The sequence below is a fragment of the Octopus bimaculoides genome, chromosome 6 (genome assembly GCF_001194135.2).
Source record: "Octopus bimaculoides isolate UCB-OBI-ISO-001 chromosome 6, ASM119413v2, whole genome shotgun sequence".
Lineage (NCBI taxonomy): Eukaryota > Metazoa > Mollusca > Cephalopoda > Octopoda > Octopodidae > Octopus > Octopus bimaculoides.
The window spans coordinates 80,762,632-80,768,213 of record NC_068986.1 but is presented as its reverse complement, the minus strand read 5'-3'; the positions used below and the strand labels follow the sequence as shown (position 1 = coordinate 80,768,213).

The 5,582-nt window shown below is 35.4% G+C and overlaps 1 protein-coding gene across 4 annotated transcripts in view; it reads right to left on the bottom strand.

Annotated features, from left to right (window-relative positions):
* Window positions 1-5,582, bottom strand: part of LOC106878795 (transmembrane protein 220) — a 45,848-nt gene that overhangs the window by 30,989 nt on the left and 9,277 nt on the right. The window contains exon 1 of one of the 4 annotated variants that reach the window (XM_014928133.2): window positions 2,582-2,770. The exons of the other annotated variants lie outside the window; for them this stretch is intronic. The gene's annotated coding sequence lies outside the window, so the exon portion shown is untranslated. Of the gene's footprint in view, window positions 1-2,581; window positions 2,771-5,582 lie in introns of those variants that run through there. 4 annotated transcript variants of the gene reach the window in all.

Below are 5,582 nucleotides of genomic sequence, written 5' to 3'. Positions count from 1 at the left end.
AGAAGCCTAGTACTTATTCTATCGGTCTCTTTTGCCGAACCGCTAAGTTACGGGGACATAAACACGCCAGCATCGGTTGTCAAGCGATGTTGGGGGGACAAACACAGACACACAAACACACACATATATATATACATATATACGACGGGCTTCTTTCAGTTTCCGTCTACCAAATCCACTCACAAGGCTTTGGTCGGCCCGAGGCTATAGTAGAAGACACTTGCCCAAGATGCCACGCAGTGGGACTGAACCCGGGACCATGTGGTTGGTAAGCAAGCTACTTACCACGCAGCCACTCCTACGCCTAATTAAAACATAGAATATGGGGTATGCAGATATTATGAAAATACCTCACAGAGTACAGGCTGCCCTTTGGCAAGGCATAACACCCATTCAGCCACCCTGCCAAGGATACGGCAAAGTCATAGGACTGCAGCATCATGAACTGTGAAGATGTAGTGGAAGAGCTCAACTGAGCCAATGATACATCTTACATTGATGCTTAATGGAGGAACCCTAAAAGACCAACCATCAGGATCACCAAGCTCTACCGCGAGAGTAACTGCAACACATCCATAGTGGGATGTCCATGGTTGTGTGATGTTATCAGCTAATGAACAATTCACTATACTCAAGCTCCCAATCCAAATTCATATTAATGGAACTGGATGGTGACAGAGAGTCATGGAAATCTGCAAAAGCAGCCAAAAAAAAAAATATATATAATGTAAACAGTGTATAAAGTCAACAAGTCCCAGTGGTCTATAATGCTAATAAGTGGCGGGGAGCTGCCTGGAGGGCTATCTTCAGCTGCATAAATAAATAGAATATTTAATCAGTTGGACATGTTAATATAATTTTTCTCAAATTCTCTAATGGAGCAAGAAGAGGGAGAAAGTCCATGTTGCTACTAATGTAACTCAGAATATACTACACTTCTAAGAACTGTATGATGTTTGTTAGGGTCATAGCTTGTAAAGGATTGTGGTTCCTTTTTAATTTATTAATCTTTCTTTATCAACTACCAAATCTAAGGCTAAGGGACAGTGCCTGTTTAGAATGGATAGACATATATATATATACATAGAGAGAGAGAGAGAGAGAGTGAAATGAATTTAATCGAACAAATCGAGCCCAAGACCTATTTTTTAAAGCCTAGTACTTATTTTATAGAATAGTTTTGCCGAACCGCTAAGTTACACGAACATAAACACACCAGCACCGTTTGTCAAGCGGTGATGGGGTGGGGGCAAACAGACACAAACATATATATATATGACGGGCTTCTTGCAGTTTCAGTCTACAAAATTTACTCACAAGGATTTGGTCGACCTGAGACTATAGAAGGCACTTGCCCAAAGTGCTACACAGTGGGAACCATGTGGTTCTTACCACACAACCACACCTATTTATAAGACTATACTGTACAATGAGTCTTCTTTTATTTAGAGATAATATATTTAAGACCACATTTTGCAATGTGTCTTTTCATTTTTAAGACGGTAACGATTCGTTTAAAGGTGATTTCGCTGCTGTTTCTAATAATACATAAAGTTACAACATAAAATCACCAAGGGTGTTTCGGTTTAGGCACCCCTATACCTTAAGTCATCAAACACTAAACAAAAATCCAAGGTGTATGAAAGTGAATTAATCTCCGTTTATCTCTGTTCTTAATCTCACATTACCAGGTCCGTTTGGTAATACACCACGTAAATCCTACTAACGAGGGTTTAAAATACTGGTTATCTCCCTTGTATATAACTGTGTCTTTGCTACCTCATTCATTGCACTTTGTTATTGTTGCTTTGTAAATAATTCTCGTGAAACAGGTTGGAAATAAATATATGTTACAGTGAATGGTGGAGAATCATGACTTCATTTTAAAAACAATTTGAAATGCTTGAAAGCTCTATTGTAAACAGGAAATACCGAATCGACAGCAAAATATTAATTTTTTTCTTTTTATTTTACTAAAACTGAAAAAACGAAAAAGCAACGAGTATTACGCGGAAACATTCCAGTGATTTATAAATATCTGATTAAAACCTACATTAAAAAATATAAATTTTACGATATGATTATGTGTAAGAGGCAGTTGCATACTTACACAATTTACACCATCTAAATGGTATTCGTAAAAAATTTCATTAATAAAAATATTCATATTCATGAAAAGTACGAGGAAAATTGGTGTGCCAGAGTCAGCAATAATTCCATTTTAAAAGCGTGTATATTGTGAAAAAAAATCACATTTAGCTAACTTTAAAATATTTAATTAGAAACAGTATTAAAAATATTTAATTAGAAACAGTATTAAAAAAAACATTAATTATATGATATAATGAGGCGTAAGAAAGATTAATAACAAAGGTGAAGGTAAACTTTTGTTTTCGTTTTGATAGTTCAGGTAAACCAGGTTTTTTTTTATTTTTATACAATGTCCATTTTCATAGGAAATTACGCCGCGATTCTCCATTTATCATACCGCGCAAACACACACATGCACGCACACATGCTGTAGAGCAAGTAATTGTAAATTAACATTGCTGAGTTTTAAAAAGAAAAACAATCTACGTACCTGTTTGTACGAGACTTACATACAAAATAACAGGATTGCATTATAAATGTCCCATATCTATATTGTTATAAAGGCAATATAACCTTTACTACTTATGAGCTGAAGATAACTGATAAAGTTAAACCTTACATCCAAAGTCAGAAACAAGAATTGTCTAATACAAAAATGGCGGAATACTTTACAGGGAAATAACTCTAATATTATTTAGTTAGAAGTTGTTGCCCTTGAACTACGAGCCTGGTTACTCTATCAAATTCAATGCTTATTTTTTCTGATTGTATTGAACTAATGATGCATTATCTTGTAGCTTCGAGATTCTATGATGTGATTGTTTATTTTGAGAATGACATTGTAGGGAGACTGGATCTGACTTCTCTGAACATAAAACAGGTAGAATATTTTGGGTCTGATATGGCTGATTTAAATGCTAAAGAGTTAAGATGTAGGCTATGTTATTTCAACGCTAAGGTACGTTTGGTTTTGATTCTTCTACACAGAAGAAACAAGAACCCCCCCCCCAAAAAAAAAAAAAAATTATGTACATTACTTACGTAGAGACACGGTCTCAAATTTTAAGTAAGACACCAAGTCGAATATATTGACCCTAGTAACGGAAGTATGAAAGCAAAGTTGACTGTAATGAGTTTTGAATTCAAAATGTTATGATTAATTACGTAATAACTACCGCAACAAATTTTCTTAATGTTGTTCTAATGAATTGTCAGTCATTACCCATTGACTAATATCATGTTTCTTTCTCCATCACTACATTATCATTTCTTGCTAACTTTTGAATATTCTCTGTATACCTTTACAATAACTTAACTCTAAAAACATTGAAGACGCTAGTACAACATTCAGTCTTTATTCACGATAAATCTATGTCTTCTTTAATGAGTCTAATGTCAGTAAACAGTTAGACAACGTTTTGTTGGGGAAGGCTAATAATACAGAAATAACGTATAGCGCTGCAGACATATAACTAAACCCACTAAAGGAAATATTGTTAATGATGATCAGACTTAGTCCACACCATCTTCTGTTTCTTTTTGTTCCTTATGTCTTTAATAAATATAATTAACTAAAATTCCGGCGTTGTTTCCCATACCTTTCTCCACCAGAGACTTAGGTGATGATTGTTATATAGTCAGGCTCCATCAAATTATTTGGTCCACTCCATATGTTAGTGTCTATTTTACTGATATCGCCCTACATGTGTTTTGCTATCGTACATTGCTGATCTTAACTAAATCACCAGCCAACTTTGGCTACCGTCTTCCCATTAATAATAATAATGATAATAATAATAATAATAATAATAATAATAATAATAAATATTCAAACAAATACATAACAAAAACACCAGGACTTACAAATATATATAACATACAGAAAATTGCACTACTGGGTACTGCACACATTCTACGCAAAACACTTTCAATACAGTAAACATAAGAGCACCACAGCAAACCACAGCACATACCCAAGGCGCACAGAGCTGCGCTCGGTAGTGAAGTGAAAGCACGTTATAAAAATAAAACTACTGAATAATAATAATAATAATAATAATAATAATAATAATAATAATAATAATAATAATAATCCTTTCTACTATAGGCACAAGGCCTGAAATTTGGGGAAGGGAACAAGTCGATCATATCGACTCCAGTGTTTCTCTGGTACTTAATTTATAGACCTCAACGGAATCTGTACTCAGAACGTAGCGACGGGCGAAATACCGCTAAGCATTTCGTCTAGCATGCTAACGATTCTCCCAGCTCAATAATAATTATAATAATAATGGAGTCACCTGTCGAAGAGGACCTGCACAAATGATTTGTTTATAGTGATCAAATGTTTGCGCTGTCCATCAGCTCACTCTCTCCATCAAATCGACGTCACCTGAACAGGCGCACGGTGTACCACGTGTCAGGCATCGAAGAGATTGTAGAGCAACGTGAGATGAAGTGTTTTGCTCAAGAACACAACGCACCACTTGGTCTAGGAATTGAAACCACGATATCGATATCTTGAGTGCAACACCCTAACCATTAGGCCATGCGCCCTCAGTAATAATAATAATAATAATAATAATAATAATAATAATAAGAAGAAGAAGAAGAAGAAGAAGAAGAAGAAGAGTGTTCGTTCAGCATCCTTGAACAACCCTTATTCAGGGATCTTTTGAGCGGGATGGGCTAATTGACCTGAAGAAAATTCTAATTGGGCCCTACCTACAAGGTGATGCGCTGTTTATCTTGTTAGGTACATGCATCACATATGGTTGTGATGCATGTACCTAGTGTATCCTTATCAGACGGGTAGTCATGATGGGTATATTGGACTTCGTATATCTGTACCCCAGTGTCATGTTGATGGCATGCGCTGCTCTCTCAGTCAGTAATAATAATATTCGTAGTATGAAGACAAACCACAGAGAGTGGCTGAATGGGAGGCCTACAAAATCTTGTGGCATTTCCCAATCCAAACGGACCAGGTGCTTCAACACAACAAGCCGGACCTAGTGGTGGTGAACGCATGTGCTCTATAAGTGATGTTGTGTACCCCTCTGACCCACGAATAGTTAAGAAGGAAGGTGAAAAAAATAGACATATACAGTCCTCTTAAATACGTCATACCTCAACTGTGAAAAATGAAAAATGTGATGATAGTGTCAGTTATTGTTAGATCCTTGGGTACAGTATCAGAAGGCATCAACAAGAATATAAGGAAATGGGAATAGAGAACCCAGTAGAGCTGTTGCAAAAATTTGCCTTCTTGGCAATGCCAGAATTATCAGGAAAGTATTAGATGGTTGAAAAGAACAGATATGCAGATAGCAAACCTGCTACTCATGCAAGACTTCAGGAGTTCCAACACACCCTGAATTAAAAGGCAAAATAATAATAATAATAATAATAATAATAATAATAATAATAATAATAATAATAATAATAATAATAATAATAATAATAATAATAATAATAATAATAATAATAAT